Below are 13,671 nucleotides of genomic sequence, written 5' to 3' on the forward strand. Positions count from 1 at the left end.
AATTTGGCCTCAAGTCGGTTCCAAGGATTTTTACAAAGTGCCTGGCTCCGGTAGCGGCAGCACTTCGCTTATCAGGGGTCCAGGTTTTCCCGTACTTGGACGACTGGCTAGTCAAAGGTCCGTCGAAGTTCAAAGTAAAGAACGACATTGCGGTCTGCCGCACTCTCTTTGCATCTCTAGGCCTCACAATCAACAAAAGCAAATCTCACTTGAATCCGAGAAAACCTACTATTCCTAGGAGCTTGTCTGGACACAATACAATTCAAGGAATTCTTGTCTCGAGCGACAACTCAGTCTACAGGCATTAGCCATAAAGCTATCAAGGAGGTCACTTTCAGTTTGCCTATTCCCGTCCCTTCTGGGGATGTGCTCTTCAGTCATCAATCTCATTCCATTGGCACCTCTCAAAATACGGCCTTTACAGGAAGAGCTACATCTTCAATGGCAGCAAGCGACGGGCTCTTTCGTGGATACCATCAGTCACCCCACGCATGGTAGAGTCTCTTCAATGGTGGACCCAACTACACAATCTAAAACAAGGACTCACATTCTTGCAAACTCCTCCAGATTTCATTCTGACGACAGATGCATCCATGGAGGGCTGAGGAGGTCCTCTCCAAGACTTACAGGTGCAAGGCAAATGGTCTCAAAAACACAGATAATGCCACATCAACAGTCTAGAGTTGAGACATTTTTCTACCTCTACAAGCGTTCCTTCCCAGAATAGCAGGGTCCTCAGTCCTGGTCCGAACAGGCAATACCACCAGCATGTTTTATGTAAACAAGCAAGGAGGGACAAGGTCAGCTACACTGTCCAAAGAGGCCCAAGAGTTATGGGAATGGCTGACAAGTCACAACATAACTCTCAAGGCAGAACACGTCAGGGGCCTCCACAATACCCTAGCAGACAAACTAAGCAGATCCTCGTTGGATTGCCACGAGTGGGAGCTGGACAACAATCAACTGAACAGGGTGTTTCAGACTTCAGGCAAGCCAATGTTGGATCTATTTGCAACCCAACAGAACAAGAAATGCTGGTATTACGCCACCAGATACCCTCAACAGGGATCAAGAGGGAATGCCCTGTCCATGCGATGGTCAGGGATCTATGCTTACTCCTTTCCTCCGATCCCGTTGATTCCACAAGTGATATACAAGATGAAGTTGGAGAGCTGCCGTCTCCTTCTAATTGCTCCCAGATGGCCTCGTCAATTTTGGTTTCAGGAGCTCATGTTACTATCACAGGAGCCTCCGATCAAACTTCTGATAACTCCAACACTATTGTCACGCAACGAGGGTCAGATACTTCACCCAGACCCTCAATCGCTGAAATTAAACGCATGGCTCCAAACGTCTTAGAATTTCAACATCTCCAAATTCCTTAAGACTGCGGAGAAATTTTGAAGAAAGCAGGAGCCCAGAGCACATTAAAAACGTATTGTCTCATATGGAAGCGTTTCTGCGCCTGGTGTGCTTCAAACTCTTTACACCCTATTGAAGCTCAAGCGGAAAAAATCCTCCCTTATTTGTTGCATTTGGCTCGCTCGGGTCTTTCTTTCTCATCAATAAAGGTCCACTTAGCGGCTTTATCTAGGTTCAGGAAGGTGGCAAACAATCCATCGCTATGCTCTTCATCGCTAATAAAACAGTTCATGAGAGGTCCTTTCCGGGCTTATCCTCCAGTTAAGCCTTCACCACCGGAATGGGAGCTCAACACGGTCCTCTCACAGCTGATGAAGCACCCGTTCGAACAAATACACAAAGCTGATCTAAAGTTCTTGACATGGAAGGTCGCTTTACTTCTAGCCCTAACTTCCGCCAGAAGAGTAGGAGAAATTCAGGCCTTCACTATGAAAGAACCCTTCTTTAATTTCTCCCTAGAGTATGTCACTCTTCGAACGAATCCAACCTTCATACCCAAAGTGCCTTCTCAATTCCACCTGAATGAGCTAGTAAAGTTGCGGGTTTTGTTTCCAAATCCTACAACCCCGGCGGAAAGAACTTTGCATTCTTTGGACATTAAACAATGTTTAAAGTTTTATCTTCAGAGAACGAAGAACATAAGGCAATCAGATAAATTATTTGTGGCTTATAGCCAGACTACATTGGGGAAAGCGGTCACTAAAGCCACAATTTCCAGATGGATAGTTTGAGTTTGAGTTTTGAGTTTAAAAATATTTGTATAGCGCACTTTCACCAGCGGTTTCATGGCGCTGCAACAGACAGACCCCTTGGGTGGGAATAACAGAAATTAAATAGAAAGGAAGACAAAAACAGCAAGTGATCTAGTTAAAAGATTTAGCAAATAGATAGGCTTTGAGCTTTTTTCAGAATTGAGGGTAGAGAGGTAAGGATCTAAGCTCTAAAGGCAGGGAATTCCATAGGACTGGTGCAAGGGTCGCGAACTTCGATCCTCCCCATTTCTTCCTCCGGAAACGAGAGACTGTCAGGAGGGATTGCGTAGATGAGCGTAGTTCCCTAGTAGGAATATAGGGAACGATCTCTGATGTAATGAAAGCCGGAGCCGTGCCCAGTCGTGCTTGAAAGATGATGGAAGCAAGCTTAAACTGGACGCGTTCACGAACAGGGAGCCAGTGTAGGGATTTGAGAAGGGGTGTTACATGATGGGATTTTGGGAGATTGAACACCAGGCGTGCCGCCTTGTTCTGGATCAACTGCAGACGCCTTAAACTATATGGAGGTATACCTGCATATAGAGCGTTGCCGTAATCCCGGCGGGAGATAACCATCGCCAAGATGATCAATTTCAAGGCATCAAAGGAAAAGAAGCGGGATACCTTGCGTATGGTGCGTAGTGACAAAAAGGAAGAGGACACCACAGAACTAACCTGGGAGTGATGAGTGAGCTGAGAATTGAGTTTTATACCTAATATTTTAACTGAGGTAGAAGGGACCGGGGGAGAACCAAGGGAAGGGGGCCAAGAAAGTGAGGACCAGGGACTGGATGAACCACCCGTCAACACCAGCTCGGTCTTGTCCGGGTTGAGTTTCAAATGGTTGTGGTTCATCCAGTCCCGGATAAAAATCATAATAGACTGGAAATTTAAGATGGAAGCAGGGGAAGAAGACAGATTGAAGACAAGTTGGAGGTCATCCGCATAATTGTATACGCTGACCTCCATTTGCTGCAAAGAAAAAATAAGGGGGGCAATATAAAGGTTAAACAGAAGGGGTGAAAGGGAGGAACCTTGGGGGACCCCGCACGCCTCCGCTATTCATTTCTGCCACATCAAGGCTAACCGACCACTGCAAAGGACTGTATGGTCTCATTCCACAAGGGCTGTGGCAGCGTCTGCAGCATTGTTTGCAGGAGTGACGCTAGAGAACATTTGCCGTGCTGCGACATGGAAGAATGTCCACACGTTTACAAGACATTACTGACTGCAATCGGCAAATCAAGAAGATGCGGCAGTTGGTCAAGCGGTTTTACGTCACCTGTTTCCATAAGAACATATTCAGTTAACAATGTCAATTTCATTTTATAATGAGTGTTTAATTTTCAATAGCTTCTTCGGATAAAAGAAGTACATATCTTACAGGTTACTTGTTTATGTTATACTAATGTTCCTTTCCTGTGAAATACTTTATGAATGCTTTATGACTACTGTTTTATTAGTAGATCATTTAATTTGCAATTGTTGGTTGTTTATCATAAGTTTATGGGAGTATACCACAATAAGTCTCCCACCATCCGCAACCGACTTTTGCCTGGCGTACTGCTTGCTATTCTGATTAAGGCATGTGAATCTATGAAAGATACCCCAATACTGGATAAGAAAACAAGTTACTTACCTGTAACTTCAGTTATCCAGTATTGGTATCTTTCATAGATTCACATGCACCCACCCTCCTCCCCGGAGAGTCAGTTCTCTAATCTTGGGATACTTATTCCCACTTGTGCTAACGAAAATCTGAGGAGAGCTGGCTCTGCAGAGAGGGTTCCAGAGGGTGCTTTAAGCTGATTGGTTGGAACAAAGACTTTGGTCTTTTTAGCATAGTGAGGTAGATAGGCTACTACAATCTAAGCCTCAGGCCTTCTCATAGGGCCTACTACTGTAATTTACTCTTGGCACTGCTTTTTTATATACCGTGGGACTCCCACCTCGGCGACTGGGAGTGATTCAGGCATGTGAATCTATGAAAGATACCAATACTGGATGACTGAAGTTACAGGTAAGTAACTTGTTTTCTTCTTTGTGACTGGGGGTGAATGTTTGCATTGTCCAGCATTCCGTCCATCCATTGCTTCTTTTGCACCAGTTGGGATCCAGCAGACGTTGGGGGCACTTTAAAGGGTACCGCTCTCCAGGTGCCACAAGAAGACGGTGGGTGCCCCTCATAAGAGATCTTTGATGTCCTCAAAACCTTCAAAAGAACAGGGGGCAAGTCAGCAAGCCCTTGGAGAGCACACTTCAAGGTGTCACACAGCAGCAGGTAGTCGGCCGAGGCCAACCACTATTCAGGAAAGGCACACAGTCCCTTTGAATGACAGTAATCCTCCTTCTGCACAATAGATTTCCTCTGGCAGTGGGCTCCACGCAATTACTGATACCCCGGTCCCACGTCCCCATAAGCGTATGTTCAAGGCATGTGGGCTGCTGAATTCATATCTGTGCATAGATCGCCGCCTAGTGTTGGGTCCGGATGATTGCACATTGATGTCCTGGAAGAGTCTTCGAAGTATCAAGAGATAGGTGGCTCCTCCCCTGGACTACAGTGCGCATGGGCATCGACTCCATCCTCAGATTGTTTTTTTCCCCCATTGGGTTCAGATGTCTTTGAATTCCCTCTGGTCGGAATCGATAGAAAACTTTCTTGAGACCAAAAGGTCTTTAGTCTAATACGTGGGTATAGTCTTGCGTTCGGTCTTAGTTCTTCCAGCTCGGTTCCGAGCTGGACTCTCTACACCCGCGTGCTCTCGGCGCGGAAGGCCCAGTCGACGCTCCAGACCTATCGACTGTCCATCATGGAACAAAGTCAATTCAAGAGATGTCCCGTCTGCAACTCGAAGTATCCCCACATCGACGTCCACCCGGTGTGCAACAAGTGTCTGTCGCCGGACCACGATGAGGACAAGTGTATGGCTTGTTCGCGCTTCAGGTCCAAGAAGACGCTTAAGCTTCGACGAGCAGCACGCCAGGAGGCCCAGCATGCTGCACTGGCGCCTGTGGACATCTTCGATCCAGGGGATGTTGAGGACGAATCTATCCAGGACGTTTCTGAATCAAACCCCGCGTCGGACGTCGACTACGACGCGGATGCAGAGATGTTCGAGGCCGAAGAAGTCGTCGAAGAGGTAGGGGACGACGACGGGGCCCTCGGGGCCATGGAGGATAGCTCGGATGAGGAGCTTCCTCAAACTGACTCTGGGGCCGTGCCAATTTATAAGGCTCAGGTCGAGGGATCGCCTTCGGGCCTTACCCAAGATCTCACTATGGGTTCTACGGCCCGCCTTTGGGCTCGGCCATGGACATTGCTGTCGAGCCACTCCCTGGCAAAACGAAACCGAAAGCAAAACCTACGGTCTCGACTCCAGATACTGCGCAGGTGCCGTCCTCGAAACCGAAAGTGCGCATCGCTTTGGTCGGCTCCAAGGCCTCGGAGACCTCGGCGCCGAAGAAGCCAAAGGTGGCTGTCGAGCCGAAGGCTCAAGTCAAGGGCGTCGAGATGAAGTCTGCCGCGCCGAAGACTAAAGTGAAGGTGGTCGAGCCGAGCGCGTCGGCGCCGAAGACGGTCGACGCCGGTAAAAGCCTCAGCGACCCGAAGACGGCTGTCGGCGACCCGAAGAAAACTCTTGGTGACCCGAAGAAGCAGCTGGATGACCCGAAGGTTCTCGTGACTCCGCGTCAGCAGGACAAGGCCAAGGGCACCGCGCCCCGGGAGTCGACTCCAGGTGTGACCTCGAGGGATTCAATTGAACCGGCGCGCCCATCCGCCGCATTCACCAAGAAGGTAACTGACTCCCTGCAGCGCATCAGGGACGGAACCGCGTCAGTCGGTCCGAAGGATCCTCCGCCTACGAAACCGGTGGAGAAACTACTTAAGGCGTCCACGCCCTTCCATTTCACGTTGCCGCCGAAGACGGCGCCGAAGGCTTTCGCTCCTAAGGCAGTCGCCGGCGTGCCTGAAAAGGTCTCCTCCGCGCCGAAGTCGTCAGCGGTGGTCCCCGGCCCGCGACCTCAACGGCCTTCAGTGGACGAGCATCAGGAACACTTCATCGATGCCAAAACAGGCAAGCTTTCCCTCCACAAGCGGAAAATCGCCCCAGAACGCCCAATGGAGTCTTACAAGATCCCTCTCAAGAAAAAGAAGGACTCTGCTTTCACTCCAGCCTTGGTGGAACCACTTTCCCCACAGACTCATAATGTTTCGCCCACTTACTCGGATGTGGACGCTGGAGAGGGGGATGATGAGGATGAGTACAGTTATCCTGTCTATACAGACCCTGAGGATACCAACGAACCCTGGGCAGCTGGTGGTGACCCAGGGGATCCTCAATCAGGACAAGACCCTCAACTTTTTTTCTGCAAAAACGTCCCCTACAGAAGACTCTGCAGCTTTCAATGCCCTCATTGAGCGGGCAGCTAACAATCACAACGTACAGCTCCATGCTGACCCTGTGATGTCGATTTCCTTTTTGATACCTTCTCAGTATCAGAAAAAACTGTTAAGACTCTGCCTATGCTGAAAGGTGTTTTAAAGCATGCTGCTGAGATCTTTAAAGAACCTACCAGGGCGAGGGTGATAAACCCTAGGATTGAGAAGAAATACAAGTCAGCGCCTACTGATCCTACCTACATCAAAGGACAGTTGCCTCTGGACTCCCTTGCTGTCTCGAATGCCCGGAAGAGGGCTAATTCTCAGACTACGGGTGATGCTCCTCCCCCAGACAAAGAATTCAAGGTCTTTGAGGAATCGGGGAAGAGGGTAGCAGCACAGGCAGGCAACATCTGGCGCATTTCTAACACACAAGCGCTTCTGGCGCGCTATGACAGGGCACACTACGACACACTGGAGACCTTGTTGCAGCACCTGCCTGATGAATACAAGGAGGCGGCTGAGATGCTGATTCAGGAAGGGAAGTTGATCTCTAACGCTTCAATTAAGTGCGCTCTGGACGCAGCTGATGCCGCTGCCAGAGCTATAAACACTAGTGTTATGCTACGGCGACATGCCTGGCTGAGAATCTCTGAATTTAAGCCAGAAATCCAAACCACCATCCTTAACCAAACAGTCAACCCAGATCACCTGTTTGGCCCGGAGGTTCGCACCACCCTAGAAAAGATAAAAAAGGACACGGAGACTGCGAAATCCATGGGTGCCTTACAGTCCCAGCAGTTTCGGGGTGGGTCTTTTCGTCGCTCAAGCACTAGAGGCTTTTCCAGGGGCCAGCTCTCCCAGTCCACGCAGTACTACAAGGGCAACACTCAGTCCACATACACCAACAAGAGTCGAGGTGGATATCGTGGTAACAGCGCCAAGGGCAGAGGTCGTGGAAACAACCGCTCCAGATCCTCTGCCACCAGCAAATAGTGACGCCTTGTCACTGCCCCCGACCATACAACACCGGTTGGGGGGAGACTCTAGCAGTTCCTGCCCGTCTGGAAGTCCATCACCACAGACAGGTGGGTCAGGAAACTTATCCAATTTGGTTATTGTCTGGAGATAACATCCACTCCACCCAACATGCCCCCAAGAAACCGTCCTATGTCGGACGAGCATTTGCACTCATTGCAGCAGGAAGTCACCGTTATGCTGCAAAAAGGAGCAATAGAGCTCGTTCCTATGCAAGAAAGAGGCACAGGGGTGTACTCCCTGTACTTCTTAATACCAAAGAAGGACGGGTCCCTCAGGCCCATTCTGGACCTCAGGCCACTCAACCATTACATCCTGTCGGAGCACTTCCATATGCTGACCCTGCAGCAAGTGCTCCCGTTGCTCAGTCAGGGGGATTTTCTCACAACTTTAGACCTAAAGGATGCGTACTTTCACATTCCACTGCACCCTTCACACAGGAAATACCTCATGTACTCCATTACACAGTGCAGGGACTATGGACGCAACCGCAACGGAAGATGCACATCAATGTTCTCGAACTGATGGCGATCTTCATGGCACTCAAAGCCTTCAAAGTACATCTGTGCGACAAGGTCGTGTTGATCCGGACGGACAACATGACAGCCATGTACTACATTCAAAAGCAGGGAGGAACACACTCTCTGCCGCTGTCTCATCTGGCTCAGAGCATGTGGAAGTGGCCCATTCAGAGGAACATCTTCCTCATGGCAGAACACCTCCCGGGCAAGGACAATCAGATGGCGGACCTGCTCAGCAGGCACAGCCACCAAATGCACGAGTGGGAGATACATCCATCAGTCCTCCACCCGTACTTCCAAAGGTGGGGTCATCCAGAGATAGACCTGTTCGCCACAAGGGAGAACGCAAAATGCCAAAGCTTCGCCGACAGGTTCCCACACCCACAGTCGCAGGGCAATGCGATATGGATGAACTGGTCAGGCAAATTTCCGTACGCTTTTCCCCCAGCACCTCTGATACCGCTGGTGGCACGCTAGCTCAGGCAGCACTCGATGACTCTCATCCTGGTTGCTCCAACGTGTGCTCGCCAACCATGGTACACCACGTTTCTAGAACTGTCCGTGGTACCGCATCAGAGGCTACGTCTCACGCCCAGCCTTCTTACGCAGAGCCATGGCGACATTCAGTATCCAGATCCGCAACAGCTCAACCTGGCGATCTGGCTCCTGAAGTCTTAGAGTTTGGCTATCTGCACTTGCCTTCTGACTGTATGGACATCATTCGGGAGGCAAGGAAGCCCACCACCAGAGCATGCTATGCGGAAAAATGGAAGCGGTTTGTCGTTTATTGTGCAGACCACAACATTAACCCGCTAGATACGTCTATTCAGAATATCATCTGTTACCTTTTCCATCTGTACAAATGTAATCTGGCCTATGCTTCCATTCGCATACATCTATCTGCGATGGCCGCTTATCTCCAGAACAGGCAGCACCTCTCACTCTTCAGAGTGCCTGCCATTAAGGCCTTTGTAGAAGGACTCAAACGAGTCATTCCTCCGCGGACTCCACCAGCTCAGGAGTGGAACCTCAATGTGGTCCTCACCCGGCTGATGGGTCCTCCCTTTGAACCACTGCATTCCTGCGAGATTCAATTTTCGACGTGGAAAGTGGCTTTCCTCATAGCGATTACGTCGCTACGGCGAGTTAGTGAACTGCAAGCCCTTGAGGTTCCGTGACAATTGTAAGTGGTGTTTCCGACTCGTACGAATATGGTCGAGTCTAGTATCTATGAACCGCAAATGACGAGTTTAGCAAGTGTGCGCAGTTTCGCTGTGCTAACTTAAACCGTTCGTTTGTAACGTGGGCTTTTCATCTGTACCCACGGGTTCCATCTTAGATACGGCATCCATTTTGTCTCTTGCCCTCAAGTAGTCAGCGAACGGACGCTGTCCGTTTTGCGACCCTGGGACTCCCAAGATATTTGCGGAAGACACATGTCCTTTGAAAGTGTCTTTATGACGAGGGGGTTGCTACTGTAAGGCAGGTGGCGCCGCTCGAGGCTCATCTTGCTGCACGGACTTATTGTCTCAGCCGTGCATTTCATTAGGCACGTCCCTTTGATGCCTGTATCTCGTGCTTCCCGACACCTCCCCTTTTTACACCCTTTCCGATCTCCCCACTGTCTCCGTCTTCCTCTGCACCTGTCTTCGTTCCTGTTTCGATCTACTTGATTGCTGATTGGAATTTGCTAATGGTGGGAAGATGGGTTTTTACAGTTGGGAACCGCCAAATGCTTCCGCACTTATGTTCCGGACCTTGCATGTTTGAAAGCGATCAAAAACGACCCCTCTGGGAGCTAGATGTGGGAACTGAGTTGTAAACCTTTGTGTTCAATGTTAGCCTATGGGTAAAAACTGTATAAAAGGAGCGATCCACATAACCAATTTGAAGCAGTCTCCCCGAACTACACTCGATGTACTTCCTGTGACTTCTGTGTTCCCTGCAGTAAATAAACCTTGACTCTTTGACGCCGAAGGAAGTGTCCCGTGTCTCTGTGACTTGTACGCCGGAACAGGTTACCCACGAAGGTTTCAGGTGTTGTGCCCTGGCACCGCTGGGTCCAAAAGAACCCAGTCCTTCAGTTGGCGCCCAACGTGGGGCTGCATCAGTGGTACCGGTCCAAGCCCGACGATCGTGAGGAACTTCGTGTGAAATCTCCGAGGGAAGGTGCACCCCGCTTCATCGATCCTGTTGTCGAAATAAGTGGCCCGAAGACTTTTCCCGCGAAGATTCCCGCCTCCTGACGGCTGCGACGGACTGCTGCCCTGACTGTAGACCTGTTTTGGCGCCTGGCGTAGACCTTGGTATAGCGAGACGATAGACGGGCCTTCCTGAGGACGCCATTGATCTTTGAGTTAAGTATTTGTGGGTCGCTCCCAGAATCCTTGGTTGTAAACACTTTAGCGAGTGTTTTTGTTGTAGACACTTCAGCGAGTGTCTTTGTTGTAAACACTAGTGGTTTTTGTTGTACACGCTGTGTGAGTGTTTTTGTCGGTGACACTTTGCTAGCGTACTTTGTTGTTGTATTTGTTTGACGACTGCAGCCGCCAAAGACCGAGGGTTTTTGTTCTTGCTGGGACTTGGTAAATCCCGTAACCCTTGAAGTTTGTGAAACTCGGCTAGTGTGCAAGATGCCTGGTCGCAGTACTTTGTTCAGTTGTTGTAGACCTTGTGGTGCGGATTCCCTGCTGGAGGACTCGTGTCCGATACCTCCGGTTGGAACTCCTACTTATGACTTATATAGCAAACATGGGCTAGGCCCGATTGCTTTTAACGATTATTGGATAAAATATACAAAGAAAGACGGCGATCTTCGTTGGCCACCTCACGGTAGCTTCGAAGCGTCGATCTTAGATAATTTGGAAATAAAGTTGTTCGAACGCAAATCTAGGCCGGCCATGTTTGATGCCTTTCGGTTGTGGCGCAAAGAAGCCCGACAGAAAGAGATCAGACAGAATAAACGTAGTGAGCGAGATAATGTTGCTACCATTGTGAAGAAAGCTGAGCAGTTTCAGCGTGATAAGGAGGATAAGGATAAGGAAGTGTTTGAGAGGTTGCAACGTATGACCATAGATAAATGTTATCCTGCTTTGCCTACGGAGTCGGATAAGAAGGAAGAGGCAGTTGAGGATCCTTTAATGTCCTATCTTATGAAGTCGCCACCTCCGTACGTACAGGGTACCGCAGCTCCTGTGGTCCCTGCCGTACCTGTTCTTCCACCTGTTATTCCTCCACCCGTTCCTCAACCTGCACCCGCTCTTCCGACTGTTCCTGCTCCTGTGCCTGTTTCTATTCCTACTGCTCCTCCGCTTCCACATACTCCTGCTCGCGCTACTGCTCCTGTGTTGTTAACTCCTGTTGTTGCTAACGCTTCTACTCCTCCTCTTGTTAGTCCTGTGTCTTACTCTTGTCCCTCTACTCGTAATCGTAGTTCTCCCATTGCGACAAATTTTTTCCAGTCGCTCGGACCTGTCTTTGGGTCCGCTGGTTCTGATGGTCCTCAGAGACGTAGCCAGCTTCCTGCCAATAGGGAACGCGCTGCGCTATACAATATGGCGATGGGTTGGATGGACAATCCGCAAAGAAATCCACCCCGAGTCGTTCTTGAAACATTTAGTCAATTCAACATACCGACTCAGAGATATGTGTTTGACGAAATGTGTAAACTCCTACATGATCAGATAGCGGCTGTCGCGCCTGACGAGGTGCTGACCGCCCTGTCTAATCTTCGGCTTCAGTTCGCAACTGGACTGATAGTCGATACTAATGTCCGACGAGCTATTGAGCAGTTGCTGTCTTATCGCCTTGCTCCTATTCCTCACGCACTGTTTGTTGAGGATCTTGAACGCCAACAAGCTGAGTCTGGCCAATACCCTATGCGTGAAGTTCCGCCGGTTTGGGTACCTGCTGATAATACTGATGTTAATAACCCAATAGCGGCACATTTCCAGAGAGTATGGATACATCTCCCATGGAAACGATCGGAAGTGCTTCAGGTGAAACAAACTTTGCCTGATCCTCGCAAAAATCCTGCGGGGTATTACAAGGAATTATCGCAGCTTGTGGATGCTACGGTAATGAATCTTGCCGATATTGACATGTTGTTTGGCAATGTCGTACCGCAACCGGTATGGGCCAAGATTCGTCATCAAGATCACACAAATGAATTAGGTGGTGATTGGGCTGCCATTACAGCGGCAGACGCTGGACAAGCGGCTGCTACTAAACCCGATCAGTTGATTGCACTTCTTCCCCAGCGAATCATTACATTAATGAAGACGCTTATGCCAGCTATGAAGGTAAATTGGGACAAGTTGTCAGCCTGTAAGCAAAAGAAAGATGAGAGTGTTTCAGACTTCTTTACGAGGTTTGAGGAAACATTTGTTGATCATAGTGGACAGGATATGGGCACTGAGGGTGGACAACGGCTGTTTGTGGATAAATTTGTATCGAACTTATTGCCCGATTTGTGCAATAAATTGAAGAATTCAGAAAGTGCGTGGGCCGTTTCTACCTCAGCTCAGATTCTGGCTACGGCACAATACTATGAAAATAGAGAGAAAGAAGAAAATGACCGAGCTGATAAAAAGACAAAAGAGCTGAAAACTAAAGTGTTGTTACAACAAGCGTATCCGCCGCGTTCTAATCAGAATGCGTCTCAGCAGAATAGATCACAGTCGCAATCGAATCGATCGCAGTTGCGTAATGATTCCTCTTTCAACAGATCTTCGTTGGGGTACAATCAATGTGCTTATTGTAGACAGGAGGGACACATTAAATTTGATTGTCCTGCTTTAAATGATCGTAATAGTGGTAATTCGTCTAGAGGAGGCCGTGGTGGTTCACAGAATGCATCACGTGGTAGAGGTCGTGGTGCTCAGAACGACCGCTCTGACAACTCATCAAATTCTAATAACTGTTTCGACCAACGTGGATCATCGCAAGGACGATCTGCGCAGTACAATGTAGACGATTATTACGTCGATCAGGGAACTGACGACAGTAATTACTAGGACAGCCAAAGACAAGGAGAGGGAGTGGTATCAGTTCCGGTTGATCAGAGAGGGCCTTACGTCGCAGTTGCTACATCGGGCGTCGTTGAGCCTTTTCTGTTGGACACTGGTGCAGCGAAAAGTTCCATTATGCATTCGAAACTCCCTGGCGCACCTTTGTCTGGCTTAACAAATGTATCCGTTGGATTCTCTGGCGCCCCCGTTAGCAATCCAGTTTCACGCCCTTTGCCCCTTAAAATTGGGCCACGTGAGCTCGAAGCTCCGTTGATTTTGACCACTGGTTGTGGCGAAAATCTTTTGGGTCTGGATTTGCTTAAACGCTTGTATGCAACTTTGTATTGTTCTCCTGCGGGTGTAAAGCTTACGTTTGGGGAGACAGTAGTCTCTCCCATGTATTTGTCCCTCGATAAGCTTCCACCGGAATTGGATTCTCTTCCTGCGTCTTTGTGGGCGACGGGTCCAAACGATGTGGGCCTACTTGATATCTCCCCTTATGTTGTTCAGTTGAAATCGAATGTGCGATTGCCGCGTATTCCCCA

At 49.2% G+C, this 13,671-nt stretch overlaps 1 protein-coding gene across 1 annotated transcript in view; it reads left to right on the top strand.

Moving 5' to 3' along the window:
- The window catches only part of CDS1 (CDP-diacylglycerol synthase 1), a 955,907-nt gene that overhangs the window by 614,855 nt on the left and 327,381 nt on the right, over window positions 1–13,671 (top strand). The gene's annotated exons all lie outside the window — the stretch shown is intronic.

This window comes from Lissotriton vulgaris, chromosome 3_1, assembly GCF_964263255.1.
Source record: "Lissotriton vulgaris chromosome 3_1, aLisVul1.2, whole genome shotgun sequence".
NCBI lineage: Eukaryota > Metazoa > Chordata > Amphibia > Caudata > Salamandridae > Lissotriton > Lissotriton vulgaris.